Below are 21,090 nucleotides of genomic sequence, written 5' to 3'. Positions count from 1 at the left end.
TTCAAAGTGGAAATATATTTGAATAATTGCAGTCATAAATTTCACTGACATATATATATATTTGGGTTATTTTAACTGAATTCTAAATTCTTTTTCGTCCATTTGATTTGATTTATATGTATAAATAACATAGCAGCACCCAATTAGATCGCCATGTTTGCTGTTATAGTTTGTCGTCACATTAACATCATTCACTTTAAACTGTTGTCCTGAGCGCCAGCGAGGTTCTACGATTATTTGGTTCCCGTTTATTAAACTCGATACCTGTGACGGACTCCAAAGATTCATATGTGGTCCCGGTGGCTTAACGTGCATAGTTCAGCTTCAATAATGTTCCCCATGTGAGATATTTTACAAATTTGCGTGTGTACGTCCCCTAACATTCAGTGCAAATGTAACAAATAATCGGTATTCGATAGCCGGTGTTTGACCTTGTACTGAATTTTTTCTTTGCTTATGGATCCGTTCGTTATCACGACTTATTACATGGGGGGGGGGGGGTAGGGGGAGTTGAAATGACCATAAACGAATATGCTTCTACCTGCTGCACCTTCGTACAAACGACATGGATGCGAGGACCTTTGACAGTATAAAGAGGTAGGCCTATGTAAAAATGCCGTACTGTCGTATCGTTGCTTGTCACGAGAAATATGTGAGGCCTAAGTTAACATTAGACAACAACAGAACGAAAAAGAGTTCCCACTTTACGAAAAAGTCAGGGTTTTCTCAATTTTCATGTGAAAAATGGAAAAGTAGCGGCATTTGATTGCTTGTTTTGGATAATTTATCTCCAAAATTGCGAATTCTAAAACTTGTGTTAAATAACTTTAATTTTTCTTTGCATTTGACAAGATTGCCATATTTTGACACAAAGATACAATTTCCATTTTCACAGAGAAAAAAATAATTTTGGTGATGTACATAAATTTACCTCTTGTGAATGGCATGAAAATGAAGGAAAAAACTGACCAATGAATTTGCACATTTTAGATACCAACACACCTCATTAATTTTCTCTGAAATAATTTTTTTTAATAATGAAACCCACCTGTACTTACATTTTTGCAAAGAAAACTTGCATGCATCAAATTGCTCAAGGTAGTTTGCAGATTTTTAAAGAAAAAATCCTCTTATACAATTGACTACAATTATTTTCTCTCGTTTTCCATTATAATTTACGAAGACTGGATGTTAAATGAAGCAACTCCTCTATTTTGTGCATTTTTTACAAAATTTCTGTCCAATAAGCTTGTCAGCTGACAAAAGTGTACATTTAGAAAGCCCATGGTACAATTACCTTAGCCATCTCAACTTTTGTTCACTTTGAAGTTCAAGTTCAACTTTTGTTGATATTTGGAATCCAACCGTGCCTAAGGTAACTCAACTTTTGTTCACTTTGAAGTTCAAGTTCAACTTTTGTTGACATTTGGAATCCAACCGTGCCTAAGGTAACTCAACTTTTGTTCACTTTGAAGTTCAAGTTCAAGTTCAACATTAGTTGACATTTTGAAGCTCACCATGCCTATGCTATTGTTCGCTCTGAGTTGGACCATGCCACCCTGGAAGATATCCCAGAATTCACCACTTCATCTTCCCTTCACAAATGACGGCCATCTAGCGATATAGCGGTAAATACGCTAAATTTTCAAACTAATTTTCAGAGCCAATGTGTAATTTCTAGTAAACTCATTTTCACACCATCGGTGTTTTATTGCCTGATGTACAAGGTAGTGGTATTTTTTACGAATTTCCATTAGTTCTACGCATGAAAAATTGATGCTTTGTAAAGTTTGGTCAAACATCCCACGCCACGCATTCACTTTTCCAAGGACGTTTTTCGATAAAATTTGTATGGTCAACCCAATGTAATATCATTCGACTCTTAATGGTACGAAATGTGTCAAACTGTCAGCCGACCCCTATCGACCCCTAGCATTTTGACGTAAGGGGGCTTTATTTCTGCCCACTTTTAGTGATTTTCTAAAATGTGGACGCCTTATGTAAACATAGCCAGGGCTGCAGCTTGGGGCCGGGGCAGCAGGTAACCTCGACCCCTGTCCATTTCGACCTAAGTATTCACACCCTCTTGTTGTTGTTTGTGGTCAGATCAATCCCGGTGCCTTGGTCACTTCGACCTTCAATCACTTTCATGTTACATGTACCTGACAACGTTTTACTGAGTACATTATGAAACTTGTTTCTGTGAGAAAAGCTGCTTGCTTCGAATTCGCTACAACAACCAGATACTTGTGTACGCCGCGTGATACTTGTGGGAGGCCTGGTGTACCCCAGCGGCCCCATTGTCATTACTGACTAGGGAATGTGTGTCACTGAAGTGGGGATGGATTACAGCATGTCATTTACTGATTTTCGGAATAAGGCATTCGTCATTATCGCAATTGCTTGTCATATGCGGCAAGACTTGGATGAGAGAAGCCGACCCGCGCGCCTTGGTGTCTTGACGCCAAATGAGCCGATTTCCGGTTTAAGCGTTGGACTTACAGCAATGCATTATGGGATATCTTCCAGGGCGGCGTGGAGTTGAACTTAAGCTAATGTCATCTGTTCACTTTCAAGTGACACAAAATTTACTGGTGAGTGTTGTGGTTTTACCATGTGTAGCAGTGCATAAATAGCTTTAAAATAAAAATAGTGCTTACACTATTGAATACATATAACAGGAGAGATAATGCATTTCTAGTTAAAATAAATGTATTTTTTTAATTAAAATTGACAGAAATAAGATCATACAAACTACAAACACATGGGACCATTAAGATTTATGCAAATTTACAGGGCTGCATACATTTATAGAAAATCATTTGAAATACATAGAAATATTAACAACATACATTTGTATCTTTGTAAAGACTGGACTGAAATTACTATGGATGGCAAATCTTTTCAAAGTGATGCTACACAAAAGCGTGACCCTTCAAGTGTTTTTGCATGACAAAGTTCCACCCTCCCAATTATCATGTGCTAAAGCAGTAATCTATCCTCTGTGTGTCAAAGTCTAATAATAATAATGTCTGATTTGACACAGACTTTCTCATTTGACCTTTGAACAATTATATATTTGTCCACACCTGAATGGAAAGTGATATCAAAGAATATAAAGGAAAAAGTTTGAAAAACTGTCACAAAAGTGGTTTCAAAGAATGTTACAAAATATGTAATTACATTCTCTTAAATTCTTTACAAACATGAATAAATCTACATATATACAGTGCCATCCAATAATATATCAGTATTTGAAACTTCTATCTTTTGATCACCAGGTGTTTTCATATTCATAGAAGATAAATTTCAAGTACAGAAACTGTAAATTGTGATGGTTTTTTACTATTCTTCTTTTTATTGCAATGTTCTATTCCTAAGGTATTAAAGATACACAGTATTCAGCCTGTCACTTCAGCCTGAACACGCATGTTTAACTGAAAATGTACATGTGAAAAGTGTATTATTGATGAGTGAATTCTGGTGCAGACTAGAATTCAAATGTAAACATTAAAGGCCAAGAAATGCTAAATGTTTATGACTTTTACCAAATTTCAGCCAGATTGTCTTGTCTTACTCCCATGAGTACGTTTGCGTGCAGGGTTTTAAGCCTGTCAATTCAGCTTGTACATGTGTAAACTGCATTGCCATTGTTGACAAATGAATTCTGGTCCGGACTAGAATTCAAGTTAAACAGTTTCCCCAGTTTTGGTAATGTACAGTCTATATGCATGTGTTTGTATATCAGCTTGTGTGTCCTCTGTTAATTACACAGAAAATCTGCAAGATTTCTCAGAGCTACTTGTAAATGTATGCCTGTACAAACTCCCTCCCATCATTGTCATCAGTTTGTCTTTCTGTACTGCATGAAAGTGAAGGTGTTTTGTAATATGGCAGTTTCCCAGTGTTGTGTAGTGAGGAAATTTATGTAATGAGAAAAGTCACACAACTACATCTGAGTGTCTCTACACTGTAAATTTTTTTGGGGGGCTTGAAAAAATTACCCGTGTAGGACTTGAACCCACGTTCCCCGAATTCGGTTAAAGTTGGTTTGACATGTGCTGTCCTGTTTGCCTTTTTTCTTCCGAGAAAAAGACCTCAGATTTTACACTGGCTATTCTCCCAAAGGAGATGTTTTAAGGAATCACACACCTACACACACACACACACACACACACACACGTGTATATATATATATATATATATATATATATATATATATATATATATATATATATATATATATATATATATATATATATATATATATATATATATCTTTGTGTGTGTATGTGTGTAGGTGCGCGTATATAGTATGTCTATGTATGCAAGTGTGCTGCACAGAAAAATTTGCACAATTTTTCAGAGCTACACTGTATGCCTGTACACAGTCACTCTATCATTGTCTTCTCATTGTCTGTCTGTACTACATGTCTATTCACACATTTGCACGGTATATATATGTGAATATACATATATGTACATATGTAGTAGTACAGTACATACAGGGACTATGATGTGCATATGTATGCACGTTCATGCCTGTTGCAATGTAAAGACATAAATAATGCACGTCCATCTCAACCCATGTTGTTTCCCTGTACACCTGTAAAAACGTTTCCAGTGTGTTAACTTATTATTTTCCATTTGAGGCCTCGTGTTTCAATTAACACCAATGCTGTTACAAATATTTTAGTATGCTTGCTATGACAATGGGTCAGAATTTCCACTAAATTCATGACAAGCATTGTAACATATCGATTGTAATGACAACCACCATTGTTCATATCACTGGAGTAAAATTACCAAGCTGTTGTGAGTTTGAAATAGAATAAATTATATGCAGCACATAACATACATTGGCCTGAAAGTGTTCATCTTAATTTGTTCAAAGCCTTGACAAGGAGTAAATTATTTTACCTACAATTTTATGGCATTAGAATATTCATGCAACAGTGTCCCTTAATGTTTTTGATGTCACTGACACTTGATTATTCAGTAAAAGCAGTGTTTCCGCTGCCCGCTCGCCAAATCGCAAATGCGAGAAAAAAGTAGCGTTTGGCGAGAAGATTTTGGCAAAAGTTAGCCAAACTTGCGAATCGAAAATTGCACTATGACGTCATCACTTTGTCTGTCCGCGCGCACATCGATGTCCTGCATTCAACTTGAGACGTCATGCTTTATCTCTCTACATCCCCGACCTTATGCGTCAGGAGATCCTATTTGTAACACGTACAGTATGAATAAATTGTAACGAAATAACTCACAAATTAATAGTACCGCATGTATATCATGACTAGTTGACTAAAATGTTGCGAAGTTTTGGGTTTGACTACGCGCAATGTGTGATAACTCCGTGCAGTGACAGCCATGTCATCGTCAACACTGAAGGATCGTAGTGACTGTGAAACTAAGCAAAAACGGCAAACTTTCCTTTTTGACTTTGGCTGCTCCACCAATATGGGGGGAACCACCCCTACAACACACATTCTACGCGCAAGTAAAGCTATGAAATGGAAAGAAAGATTATGATCAATGTACGAAAGTCGACCGTGAATTTGGAAAGGAAGGTAGCGGCATGCATACACATGGCATTTTTTAGAACGTAGAGCGAGTAAGGCACACCTGAATACCGGCCTGAATAGCGAAACTGTTCGTGGTGTATTGCTGCCAACAAGAAAATACCTGTACTGGCGTTAGAAACTTGTGTGAATTGACTTCCTTAAATATAAATTCGCGACAATTTTCAGTGTATCACGGACCGTGGTGTATTGTGACGTGACATCGGACTTTCAGAGAAGGCGCTCGCTCGTCCGCCGAGTCACCTAGTTCCGCATTCACATCGTGCAGATATGCTAAGTCTTGTCGCGATATTTGAGCATTTAACTTGATCGTCAGTGAAACAAAAAGATGTTTCTCCATATCAAAATGGTATATATTTGATATTTTACGGTTCTGTTTACATACTAGAGACGTGAACATTTGGATTTATGATCCGTGATTTCCGTGATCCATGGCAAGCTTGCTGTGAATACACACTGACGTCTTTGATGATGACCCCTGACCCGAGCGCCATTGATACGCTGTGCGCTGTCTGAGCGCCGAGCTTCGCTTGCTAAACTTCAAGCGTAAAGCAAATGTATTTGAAGTCTAAAAAAAGCACATATTTCTCAAGTCTGAGAGTATTTTACTTTCGAACTGCTACAAGAATGGATATCTGATTCGTTTGAAAAAACTAGTATGCTGAACCAGGTTTCGTGCCGTTGTCTGTAGCGATATGACATATGTAAAGTATCGCACGATAGCGATTTCAGGTTTGTTACTGAATATAGTTGCATACGCCTAACTTTGGACAAGTGTCGCTCGCGTGGTGTCGCTTGAAATTCGGACAAATTTTATGTTGTATGCGTGGATGATGTTGGCACCTTGTAATCTGAACCATAAATTGGTGTTACTTTTAGTATCCATAGTAGCACTAACAGGGTTTATTTCCGTCATTCTTACGGAAAATGCAGACAAATATTTATTTTTGCATATTAATGAGAAAGAAATGACGTCATTTGTGATCAGTGGTATCGGCTTGGCTAATTGAAATCTCGTTTGGCGAATAATTTTTAGGGCTTCTAGCCAAATTTGCTACAAGATTTTGGAACCCAGGGGAAACACTGTAAAAGTAAATGCAAAATTGCTAAAGTGAGCATATTTTGCTTATAATATTATTAGTGAAGTATCTTAAAGGTACCCCCTTTTTACTCAACATTTTGGAAACTTCAAGCTCAACTTGGATGGGTACACCTCAAACCGCACCTCCCCCCCCCCCCGTGTAATGATGAGTTTCTCCTTGCACCATAGGTATGCAATATGCATGTTTAAATGTTTGACCCCTTGTTAACTTCAAAATAGATGACCTAGGCCTATACCTTCAACTGTTTCATCCGATGTTTTGTTTACAGCTTGTCGGGTATTCCTTCTCGTCTCAATTGCAGATTGTTGCATTGCATTCCTTTGTAAAGCTGCTGCTGTTATTAGCCGCGATAAGTACAACGTTCATATGATTTGAGGCAGATCGTCCAACGCGCTGGGATTACCTCCGGGGATTACCTCCATTGAAGGGAAAAAGTACCTGCCGTGTGCCGGTGCAGTAACGATCGGTGACCCGAGTCAAATGATGGAGGTAGCAAACGAAGTCAAACATCGCATTTCGGCATGGTTGAGACATCTTCTACTCTCACGGTCAAAATAATCTTCGCAGCGGCTTTTTCTTTGTCCTTGAGTGCAGCTGTGCATGCTTCGGTATGTAAGCTGGGTGTGTTGTGACGTAACTGTATATACTATTAAAATAGGTAGGGGTCAGTTCCTTGTGCCATGCCGCCAGAAAAAAATATTGCAATCTTAAAGCTGAAACTATATCACAGGACGAAAACACAGTAGTGATTGTAAGTGATATACAATAGAATTATACTCAAGAGAGAAATGCACACCTTACACTTAACAGGCAGTACAAGATCTGTTCCCTACTGTCCTTCCCTTTTTACAATGGACTACCCGACCCTTGACCTTCACTAAGGTAAAAGGTAAATATGAACCGAATCTCGACACACAGACAGAAACCGGCGGAACGCATAAGTCATGTCACGGTTTTTGTGGAGGGACCGTGGTCATGCACAGTGGCTGCGTGCACGATTTTGTGGAGCGACCATGCTGCGTATCATACCATCGTCAAAGATTCGCACAATTCAACATTTATTCGACCAGTCTTCACAGGCGACAGCTTATGCAGTGAACTGTGCGTGATGTAACAATTATGCAGTGGATCGTCGCTCAGACCTGCTTATCCAGGTCATGGATAATGGCGTGCAGTTGCAGAAAAAACAGCCGGCTTTAGACTCAAGCACCTTACACAACATGTACTTTTGACCACAGTCGAATCGTGACTTTAAACAGCGTGTATGTATAACCGACATACTTGTTCATCTCAGGAATTTGACCACTTCGGTTCACTGTTGCGGCCGGCCAGGAATGTAGTGTAGTGGAGGTATCTCATTCACACACTCTTCCATGCCTATACAAAGGTATGTCAAGTTTGTAATCTTTATCCAAACACCCTTTTTTATAGTTCCGTGGTTCAAATCAAACAAACATTGACCAGTAAAGCTCAATCTTCAAATAGCAAGGGAGGAGTCCTTGGGCGAGGGGGGAGGGGGTTGTTACTTTGAAATGTATTATGCCAAGGGACACTTTGTAAATTTTAGGCATGTCCATTTGATCAACAGACATTCAACTGTAGACATTTACATTTCAATTACATTCAGCATCGCCCTTCAGGTCTTTTTATACTCCATTGTGTAATTATACAGACATACACGGTATAATATTGCAAATTACCAAGGTACATTTTCTTTTAACATTGCACCTCTGCTTCTACAGTACATGCATGTGCGTTTCTCAGGCCCACTTCTCCCATTGCCAATATCTTGTATTGAAATATAAAATATATTAGGATTTCACTGAAATTTTGCAGCTCACAGAGTCAGAGTCATTCATTGTGGCACCAGAATTTTGCCAGCACTGAAGGTCGTCTAGCCTTGTGTTAGGAAAACCTATAAGTACATATAATTTTACTAAGTTCAGTGGTTTTTCAGAGACATGCACAAAAATTTGTATCTTTTAAACCTCAAATTTAATTAGGCCATGTTGATGCAAACTGTCAATGTAAAAGTAGTGTACAGTTTGCAATTTCCTGAGAAAACTGACAAGAACTTTGCCATTTAAACAAATCCAATCATGGTGCAATGAAGCATTTGATAACTAACACTTCTCTTACATGTTCCCTACCACAAGTTTGTTGAACTGATTGCACTCTGAATAATTGCCTGTATTTTCACCAAAAGTACCACATTATCTTTCACAATATACAAATTTTATGTTTTGTAAATTCATTTAACACTAACAAAAGAGCTCTCCATTATATTTAAATGATTAGAGAAAAATGAATTAAATGTGAACTGACAAATATAAAGAGACTTAAATAGTCCATGTACATTGTGTACCAGTCAAACATACATTTGATGCTGAACACTTGCAATAAGTAGGTCTTTCATACTCTGGTATTTTAATTGCAAAGGTAATTCTGGAGTTTTAAATGAAAGAGTAAGTGAAAACTACACTGTACAGGTACATATGACAGCCAGCTATAATACTGTACTGAAATGCCAGTGTCAGTTGCTTTGAGACAAACAACTCATTACACCTTCACTAAACTGCTGGATCTACTTTCCCTTGGACCCCTCACCAAAAACAAAAAATAGAAGCATAGTCACATAGGGGTCATGATATAAATCTATGAAATGGTCATAAATGTGAAGACAGCCAGAATTGAGCTGACGATGTTCTGGTGTACAGTACTGAAAATGAGAGTAATTATACACATGGTACATAGTGAATTTAAATATTTTTGTTTTTTCTTTCAATTACATGTCAATACATATTTTGTATGCTGTTTGGTTTGTATGGCTCAACTAATATGTGTGTTTTATTATCTTTGATTGTAGATCATTGCCATGAGAAGGACACCAACAACACAATAGAGGCTGAAGAATTACATGGGCACATGAACAGTACTTCATTGTGTGTAGAGTTGATAGAGATTGCTGACGGAAACAAAACGGATGGGACCCAGAATACTTGCCAAGACTTCAAGACCATATTGAGGAGTAAGTAGTCAAACCCTTGATGGAAAAGCTACATCATATGTCAAAGAAAATCAAGGGACTATAGTTTACATAATGTAGGTAGATTCTACAAATACTCAAAAATGTTTGAAGCTTTCAACTTCGTTGATTTAAGAACATTGTCACAGAGTTTTCCTTTTCCTTCCTCCAATTTGGTTTTAGAATGGATACATGTAGCGAACAAAATTCAAATTGACATCTTTTGATACATGTACAGTAAGATTGAAGTCATGGTCAAAGATACGAGAAATTCCCCTGACAAAATACTGGTTCAGTTGCTTTGAATATTGAAACAAGGACTCTAAGGGGTGTCTTTAGCTCATACTTGTATACATGTAGTTAAATACATGAAGCTTTTTTATGTGATGTGTATTTTGCATAATTATAAAAGAATGTAGCAGTTATACAGGAATTTGTTTGGCAATACTAATTACGTACAGTTTCAGACTTTTCAATTCAGTCTAGTTTTTGTGGGTTTTTAGCTTGTCAAGATCTGTTGTTACACATTTAGAAAATGATTTCATTCAATTCTATACACTGTTCTATGGCAGAGTACTAATGTGCAATATTTTGTTCACAATCTGATTAATTGCTGGTGGCTGAGATAGGACCCATACATGTATATGTACATGTACAACTCACATATGATTGAATTATTTCAACTCTGTAAACCAAAACAAAAGATGAAATCATGTTTACTTTGATACATGTATGCTTACTGTCAAAAGAGAGCATTGATATACTTTTATAAAAAAAATAAAATTTAAATAGAAAAGGCCATTGCTTTGAATCTTCAACATTTTGCAAATGTGCCATGATAAACATGCAGAAATTATTCAATTCTGAAAATTGATATTACTTACATTAACCCTTTTCCTGCCAAGTCCATATTTCACCACCAGGTCAAGATGGTTAAAATAATGAAACACAACATATTCCATATGATGTATTTTAACATATTACTGTACATTTGAAGGCTGTTGAAAACATAAATTCTATAAACTTGATTTTTTTTTATCAAGCCAAGTGGGTGAAAATACGTCATGTTTTGGCTCAATACCGCTTTTTACTGACTTGGCTGATGGGGAAGTGATACTGTCTGGCACGAAAAGGGTTAACATAACACTTTTTTACATCAATCCTTAAGTAGTCACAATATTTCAACAGATCACTTGCGGTATTTGCTTCGTTAGATGGCTATTGTTTTTCTCAGGCTAGAACTGAAGGAGCCAAGTGTAGTTGGATGTTTTTAATTGTTGTAACATGGCAAGGATATTTTGAAGGTAGATTGGAGACAATGTGTTCTCTCTCAAGTTGTAGACAATGTGTTCTCTCTTGTAGACAATGTGTTCTTCTTGTTGACAGCAATTTAAGTATTAAATGCTTGAAGAATAATTTAATCTAACACTTTCTCAATACGGTTAGGGGTCAAAAATATCTATCTGTGCTGACCTGAATTCAACATTAGTAGTACTGAAGCAACAATTTGGACAACAGTGAAACTCTAACAATCACATTCTTTTTCACCTCAGTGACTTCATAGGTCTCTGTGGCAGCTACAAAGTCACATAAAATTTTTTAGCACACAACATGTATTTCCATACATGTAGGGACTAATAAACAGAATTGAAAATTTAATTATTTATGGAAACTCCACACAGGGCACTCTGCAGTCCATTTTGTTGTCATTCACAACTGTTCATTTTCCTCATCTTTTAAAACACTTTGAAGTGTATACCAGTTTAACAAGAGGGGTATGTGTTCAAAGACTTGTTCATCAAATTTCCTTCCAAAATTATTATAACTTTTTACAATCCACATTCATTAGTTACCATATTATTTTTTATTTAAGTGTGATGCTACATATACATGTATCTGTATGTAATGATTAAGCCCCTTCATATCAATCAACATGATTACATTTTATTCTGTATCAGATTTGTTCTTACATGATTAGGTTTTCATTTTTCTCTGACACTTCTGTGTAGAGCTATATAGGCTGGCTGCAAGGTCACTTGTAGTATGATGTAAAACTCTGTCTTTCAATTTGAAAATAGTATAGTAGGTCTCCAGTGCTACACTTAACTTTGTGGCCACCCAGTGTATGGTTCATCATCATGTATCAGGACCATCAACTTACAATGATAATTCAAAGACACTAAAAATTTGCATTCATTTGCTAAGAACTATGTATATTGTATATCATCTGCTTTTTACCAGTCAATTACATTGCAGTAGCATGTATATACAATGTATTATCTGTTGAGAATTTGTTGAAAGCATTACTACTAGATATTGCTAAATTGTTGTAACATTGCAAAAATAATGATTTGTTAATTGTAAGGTGGAAGGGTTGAAATTTAAACTTAAGGCTGCATTCATAAACACCTCTGGAGGTGAAGGGCAGGAGATTTCAGGGAAGACTTGAAAAAATTTAAACATGCCCGGGGCATCATAAAAATTGACATTGCAAAGGATGGGAGACTTGAAAATTTATTGAATATCAAATTCCTTTCAAAATACCTTCTGGCACTTTCATTTCCAGCCATTTCCATATGCGGCGTGACATAGTTATATGTACTTATGAGTACATGAAATTTCATGTACTCACAAGCACATATACATTGTAATTACCATCTTCTAATAATTATGTCAATTATTCAGGTCCATAAATGCACCAATATTGCAGTTTTAAATTAGGAAAAAATTATTCACAGTTTTGCCATAGACTCCAATGTATAGGGATCAACATTTCTTGTACACATATGCAGTTTTTGCCTGCCAATTCAAGCAAAGTACATTTAAATGAATTATCACACACATATAAATGTAAAGGTATAGCTTGTTTTTATGGGAACAAATTGAATAATTTGCCCAATAGCCTCGCATGCATTATGATTTGATATTTTCAGACAAAGCATTATATTGGCCACATTTTGCCTTCCTTTGGGAGTGACTAAAAATTATAGCAAGTCAGAAGGGAGGGGCTTGAACACATTGTAATTTTAATTTAAAATTTGTTAGGGGGTATTTGAAAAAATCTGAGAACTTATTTGGGAATCCCCTCTCCAGAGCTGTTTGTCAATGCAGCCTAATGGTTCAGTGTAGAAAAGCATTCAATTTAAGTATGGCAAATTATAACTAATTTTGAGATATATTTTGTTTGAATATATTTGTACCTGATGTAACACAAACATTGACTTTTCTTTCAAATCAGATGCTCTCTTAACATAATGTACAATGTATTTGTGAATATATTTTGTAATGTATATTACTACTACATGTACTCATTGAAATGTTAAATTCCTTATATATATGTCAATAAATGGTTATGAATTGTAATTGAATGTAATTTATGCCTGTCACTTTCATTTTTTCCACAAAGAATTTCACTATTACCTTTATCTGTGCACACATTCTATATTTACACATATTGTCCTCTAGTGATGGTGATTCAATTAAGGAAATGTCTAAACAGTCATAACTGAGTATGGCCAATAGCATTAGAACAGACGAGTTCACCATGTGAAGTATCGTCAACAATTGTTCAGATTTGGAACTGACTATATAAGTAGTGTTTAATCAGATTATTTGACTTTGAAGTGTTGTCAACTAAAGTTGAGATTTTGAACAGAGTATAAATGTTGCAATTTTTCGACAATGGTTGACAAACTGAATCACCTTACTCTGAAATTGAAATTTTTTATAATATAAGGCAAGTACTGCTAATCACGTATGTGTTTTGTGGACTTTTCCTTGGAAAAAATGAATTTCATGTGCAGTAATTTCTCGGGTCACATTTTCATCAGAAAATGTTACATGGCCATATTTGTATCAAGATGGACTCTCTTTTTTCATAGAAAAATAGAAAAATGAAACCACATTAATTTGTGTTAGGATTTTTCAAGCACTTTTTTTTGAAAATTTGAAAAGAAAAAATTGATTCCATGATTTTTAAGAAAAAAACTCATTTCACCTCAACTTTTCGTAAAGTGGGAACTGTTTTTCGTTCTGTTACAACGCATTTTTCGCATCTGTTCTTCAATTTGTACTCTTCGAAATTCACACCGAATGCAAACATCGTCAAATCAAAAGTAATAGGACGATTGGCTGTAACAAACGTTAGACTGGTAGGGGCCATTAATAAATATTGGGCAGAGACCGTCAGATATATATATTGTTCATATTTGATAAAACTTCAATGTACGTTAAAATTTAAAACTACTGTTTACATGTGCATTCATTGACGATGCAATACATTATGCGTATGAACCAGTATGGCTTCTTCTTTGACAAGTATCAAGTGATTCCCAGCATGGCGGTCGTATCCCTCCGAGCCGTACGCTATATAGCGAAAAAATAGTCCTAAAAGAAGCAACAGTCGTTCGGAACACTGTGGAGTATCACATTTATAGAGTTATTTAAAAACGCCCAGTCAAAATAATGTTTGTACTCAAGCAGCTGGAAATGACAGAACCATATTAAAAGGCTTGTGCGCGTTGGTTTTGCGGTCGTGCAGTAAATAAGGCAATCTGCTGTTCCAAAGTCCGGACAACCACGCCAATATTGTCGCTCCCTATAGGGATTATTTAGCGGTCGGTGGATATGTTTTCTTTTTAAATCGGTAGAACTACATAAGTGGGTGCCATCTTTAATTTCTAAGGTATCTATATGTGAGTACAAAGTTAAGTTTATTTATAGTACGCATAACGTTGTCGAGAATGCAGATGCGTTGAGTCCATGGCAAATGACGCTGTGGTTGCGATACAAGGATTAGCTGTGAATACGCTAGCGGTGCTGTAGCGCATCGACCCCGATCGGCAGCCATCGCCACATGTGCTGTTGCGATGACTCCTGGCCATTCAAGGATATCTAAATCGATATTACTAAACATTCAAATACATTTGATTATTTTTTCAAACTGATATTGGTATATGAACCCTATTCGTCGTGCAAGAAGAATAAAGTATTTTCATATCAGGAGCATTTTAGATTGATCGTTAGGGAAAGTTTGGATTACCAGCCAGGGGAACGGATACTCTAGTACGCGGACGAAATACTTTGTCACGTACTTTGGTTCAATAGTTATGCTGATGTCATGCAGGTGTTTAATATAGAAATAGTGGACGACGCGCTAACCATTAACGTTTATTTATGGGCAAGGGCGAGAGGAAAGCCAAGCCGAGCCCGTTAATTTGGCTTTCCTCTCGCCAGCGCCAATAAATAAACGTTAATGGTCAGCGCGGAGTCTGTTATTTCAATTATATTATCAAGGAACCCCGAAAAACCGTCAAAATTTACGAAATTTCCCGTGCGAACGACAACGGGGCCCCATAACCTGTCACTGAGTAGTGCGCGCGCTGCAAAATTTTGCAAATTCTGAGATGTTTGGATAAACAGCGTCTAAAGTTGGCCCACAATTGCTCCATTTTATTTTGTGGTTGATTATGATCTTTGTACAAATCACAATTTTCGTTTTAGCCGTAAAGTTACTATGTTTACGATATTATTCATATTCACGGGCATGAAAACAAACCATTACAGTAACTGTGTATTTGTGGGCAGTCACGTGGTTCAGCTCGACCAATTAAACGCAATGGACAGGGTATGGTAATATAAGGCACTATAATGTACCCTATGAGGCGATCCACTGATTGTAGCAAGAGTATTCTGATGCTGAAATGCAGATAGTCTGATCCTTTGTTATCTGACCGTTTTGACAATTGTCTTTTGGTGCAATTTTACATTCAACATAAGTCTTCAATCGTGTCTTATTTCAGTACATAGTTTTTTACTGATGGCTTTTAATAGTAGATGAACAATGTTAAACTCCTCATGCAAACTGCATTCAGATTTGTGAAGAAATAAACGTCAACACACTGCTTCACTGATTAAGATTATTTACACGTTCCTCCAAAATGATTAGTTTAGCGGAGCTCCATCGGCAGCACTCTCTAGAAAGATACTTCCAAGTGGGTCTCTTGAACCCTGCATATACTTTTATCGTGAAATGTCATTGTAGCGGTTCAAAATCCTCTTGCCGAAATATGTAATAACATTCGCAACAGCGGTTTGGTGTGGAATGCCAAGCTACTAATCCTTATCATGTTTTTGAGGTTTTACAAATAAGACATTGCTTTTGTATTTTACAACTAAATTCCTTATTCGTAATGGGCGAAGAATTAAAACTTGCAACACGCAACATACGCCATTTAATAACTTGAGTAGTGAACACAAAACCTTAAACGCCTGTGATGGGCTGTACTCATACATAGAACCAACAAAAAGTATTGCCCTGACATCGTTGATGTTTTATTAGTCACTCTGTAAAACGTTTACACCCTTAAATTTATTCAATTACTTTAGTCTGAAGTAATCATCTTTTTATAGCACACACCTTAAACAATCAACAACATATAGAGCAACTCATCGATCATATTGTCTTGCAAAAAGGATTATATATGTGCTCAAACACTAAGTTGTTACCTTATTTTAGGAAGAAAATCATCGCTTTTAGCATTGTGATCAGAACTCTGAAGCTTGATCAAAGGGTGGTTTAAAAATGTATCAAACTCTAAACTCCATAACAGGAATACATGCAGAGACGACAGAAAAATTCAATATAAAGAAAACTAACCATAATTGTTTCACATCAATGACTTACAGTACCAAAAAATTTCCTTTCTGCATCTATACCTTACACTATCAATATTATTTTAGGGCGCGATCCATCTTGAGCGAATATTTGATGACGCCGAAGAACACAAAAATAGCGCCGTGTCACTTCAATGCATGATTATTAACTCACAGATAATTTGTCTTTAACAAAATGTCTTATCGCTCTCTTTAAAGCAATATTGATGTAGGCCGTGTGTATGTATAACTATTTTTACATGACTAAAAGTACAAATTATCTCATAATTTTATGAGTTGTAAGCCATGTGTTTGTAATCGGAACGAAAAGTTTTCATTTCACGAACAGGATATTGCAAGCTTCTTGTCACATGTGTTTTGTTTTAAAAAAGAATAGTAAACTAAGAATGATCGATAACATAGCACATGTGCTATGAAAACACTCTTTGCATACTACGTGATGTTAACTGTTTCATCGTTGCATCAGAGTCTGCGTTGTCCTTGGAAAGCTCATTTGCAATGGAGTAAAAAAGAGTACATGCCTATTGTTTAACGGTTGAACCTTAGCAGGTGATGAAATCCCAATCATTTTAAAATACAGAAGTATATGGTCTAATAATGAAAATCAAAATTCCACTCAGTTTACATCATATGATTATTTGTCTGCCAATACTTTACTAACATTGCATATTTCTAGCGAATATTATTGTCGATTTTTAAAGTTCTGTGTAGCCAGTGGAGAATGACTATGCCTAATACAGTTACTATGGAAAATTACATGGTCCTTTATTTTTGTGAAATGTGGCACTTTCATATCATGCTATCATTTGATTCTTATAGTATGGTATTCGGAAGTCCAATAATATTTATATGGCTAAAGATGATAATTTCTTAGTTTTCGAGACATTGTTTGCCGTACGAAATGTGAAAAAATTCAAAAAATTTATTTACTTAACGCATACTGCTAAATTAAGGAACTTGACTATGAATAATAATGATGACCGTTTGTTTACCATCAACGACTGTTAAACAACCGAAGTTTACAATGATGGTTGGATCACTCTAAGGAGCTACAGATAATTTTTGCCTTGACTTTGCAATTTTTGCACAGTACTCGACCTCCTGGCTGCTTAAAATCAGATTCAAACCAGCTATCACATATAGCTTTGATAATAGCGTTGCAGTTCGAACACTTTATGCTGCGGGCTCCAAGATAGTTTGGAAGAAGTAGTTGTGCTGTCTCAAGCGCTGCCTGCTTCGTCGTCTTCGATGTATTCTTACAGTAAGCCTTTCTTCGTTCCTTGTTCCACATTATTATGTAGCTGTTCGTACCCGCTCCCGCGACAAGCCTCCAGTGCTTTCCACTGCATTTCGATTCCGGCAACACGATAACTTGAAAATTCACGAGGGGCTAAGAGTGCAATTATGAAAGAAGGACAACGTAAGAATAATAAAATGGCACGCCAACATGAACAAGTCAATAATATTTTTCAAATAGTCTTACATTGCACAGGCTCCCTGCAACCTTTTTTTACCTGTACTTTATCACGAAAATCAAAAATAAACGACATCTTAAGTCAAATCGCCATCGAAATAAAATAAAAGTGACAGACAATTAGAAGAACTGTAAATACTAAAATTTTAAGTAGCCATAAACTTATTTCATTAGCCTCCCCTACTGCCGTGAAACGACAAATATTTTATACGTTATTTTGTGAACTTAGCAAGTCGCCAAGGCCAGCAGCTGTTAACGTAAAAGATTGCCAAACCTTGATTTTAAAAGTATAATTCGAATTTCTCATTTACCAAGTTGTGCTTCTTTTTGATCCTCCCTTCGATCAAATCTCTACAGTGCTGCAGACATGCCGATTGTATTTCATCGACCGAATCTTCTTCCTCTATTAAGTTGTCAACATCTTCAACTGTCAGTATTTTGTAAATCATATCTGCAAATTTGACATTGAGTTATCAATTCATTGTTAGCCTTCGAAAGCTTTACTTTATAGATGGCCGTTGACTTAAGGTTATCATAAATTAACAGATAACAGACTTTTTGGATAATATGTTTCCACGGACGGAATTCGATTTGTTTGTCTGCGATATTACATCTATTTTATTCGTTGGATAAATTTGAAAATATTTGACAAGGAACCGATAAACCACGATTAACCCTTTGTATAAAGGTATAAAATCGTACATTTAATAATATAACACAGCATACAATTATAACATATTCCAAGTTTATTACAATGTGTGACGCTTATTTTGAAGACTGTTTTGGCGGCGACTGCCAGCCATAGCCAAGTTGAAAGTTACAGATATAGTGCATCATTTACAAAACGAACGATTACCTTGGGTATCACTCATTGCAATGACAGTAAACCAGCATGGGGCAGACACTGTCTAAACCGAGAGCTGAACAGTTGACTGCACTTTACTTACCATGCTTCTCTGTTTTACAGTTTCAGCTGAAAGCTAAAGCAAGAATCAAAATGTATATTTTCCTTATAATTTCAGTTGAGAAAACTTCTTCAGCACTTCAATTCTCAGCTGACATAAAAAAAAACCAGTCAAATTGTAGATCAAGTGTAGTACACTGTGTATCTCTCATCAGTGCAGACAGAACGGCTGCCCCATGCTTATTTACTGTAATCAATTAATGAGTCGGTAACTTTGAAATGTATCGTGAAAACCAAGCTAGTCGTTTGTCGTTTCTTTTCTACACACAATGTGTTCGTCCCATACATTGAGTTGTTACACCGGAGAGAAATGCAACGTATGTCTTATTCTCACCTATTCTGCCGCAAAACCATTTTGTCAACCTATACGTAGATACAATATGACGTTAAAGAGGTTCAATAATCGTTTTCATCCAAGGTAATACATTACCAGGTCCATGGGACATTTGTGATTTACACAATCAAGTAGGATCATCCTGAACCACTAAGAGTGGTGGTACAAGGTGTCCGTAATTGGTAAGCCTACCGTGCTAGCATTCTACATCCGCGTCAAGATTGGTCTCAAAATTGTCTAAATATTGAATGAAGTGATACAGAATATGAATCGGTGTCATAAGTCAAAGTCGGGAATGCTGTCGCTAATCATGAGTGACCGAGGTGTCGTATTTGGCCCCAATGTCGTCATATCGACCATAGAACTTTTTGAAAGTTCTCACTAGTCCTTGTGGTATGTATCCCTGTCTCGCTAGTTTTGACAGCAAGTGAAGACAAAGTTATCATAGGAAGTAGCATTTATATTGTGATTCGAACTGTGTGTTATTGAAACAATCGGCGATTCATTTCAACCCGATTTTTCGAGACACTGCATTAACTCTGCCTAATTTTTTAACAGTTTGTTCAAACAGGAATGCACCTGCCTGTCATTTACTGATTGATAGATCGGTTGATTGATTGATTGATTGATTGATTGATTGACTGACTGATTGTTTGTCACAGTCATTCTAGGAAATTTAAAAAACGATTATCTTACTTATGAAATTTATCATCTTAATTACTTTCATGTCATTTTATTTAGTTTTGTGCTGCTGTTGTTGCTAAATGTCCCAAATGGCTCTTGATGACTATTGATGTATTCATACCTATGACTACCAATCGTTTAAAACAGGCTTGCTTTGCAAGACATTACAGCTTCTCATTACGTTTTTCATTCTTGATGGTTGTTTACAATGTTAAAAAGCAGATGTGTAAATTAAATAGCAACAGATGTATTGAAACATTACGTAGGGGAAGCTGAAGCAGCTGCAGGATTTTGCATCAGATTCAACAACCATTTATTCACGATCAAGCTAAATGCTAAATTTCTTGTTTCAACCCATTTAATCATTATCAACGCATCCTCTTTTCAATTACAGGGATCATCAAAATAGATGTACAGGATCAGTTGTCTGAATTTTGAAGTTTAAGAAATATTGTCAAGTAGCGGCTTCGACATGCTTTGATTCTTTGCTAATTGTCCTCTCCCCCTAATTTAAATATATTAAACTGTATTTCTTTTTCCGTAGCTTGCACTTACCGACAAAAATGTGATAGAACTACCAAAAGCTGGCTAACAAAGTTCAACATAACATTGCTATATTAGCTGGACCTATTCTCATAATAATTATGAAAAGTGGATGCGATAAATTTCGAGGTGATGTCATCTTTGTATATCAGAAAAGCTACACATTATAAGTGCTGACAAATCTACGCTGTTAAATAAACGAACTTAGTTGTCGTCATCAAAAACAGATATTATTACCAAAGTTACCGAAATAACTTGAAGTAATTTGTGTCATTGTACCTATACGCTCTCCATGAGCATGGCACGCACTGTAATTCCCACAAGGACATCAGTATATATAATTATATATATATATATATATATATATATATATATATATATATATATATATATATATATATATATATATATTATATATATTTATATATAGCACAGTACTTCAAATACAAAATAATAAATTATATTTAAGGTTCATGCATCCTGTAATCTGTTTATCGATCGAACTACTTCAGCCTTAGCTGCCCCCTCTCATATGTTTGTATGTGTGTGGGTTGTGTATGTGTATTTTTAACCATGGAATATGTAAACAAAATTACTTTAATTTTCCCCCAGAGTCTTCATTATTTGCGACATTTTCCTCGACCTCTTCATATTTTGTTTATCGTTGCTACTCTCATTTCCAATCTTTTGTTCACTGTACCATTAC

At 36.1% G+C, this 21,090-nt stretch overlaps 1 long non-coding RNA gene across 1 annotated transcript; it reads left to right on the top strand.

The window, feature by feature from the left end:
• The first annotated feature begins 7,589 nt into the window (after positions 1 to 7,589).
• Positions 7,590 to 9,742, top strand: LOC139133168 (uncharacterized). Its single transcript, XR_011552540.1, has 2 exons — positions 7,590 to 8,072; positions 9,552 to 9,742. It is a non-coding gene; the product is annotated as an uncharacterized lncRNA (long non-coding RNA).
• Positions 9,743 to 21,090: the final 11,348 nt, after the last annotated feature.

This window comes from Ptychodera flava, chromosome 5, assembly GCF_041260155.1.
Source record: "Ptychodera flava strain L36383 chromosome 5, AS_Pfla_20210202, whole genome shotgun sequence".
NCBI lineage: Eukaryota > Metazoa > Hemichordata > Enteropneusta > Ptychoderidae > Ptychodera > Ptychodera flava.
This window is presented reverse-complemented; position numbering and strand designations above follow the sequence as displayed.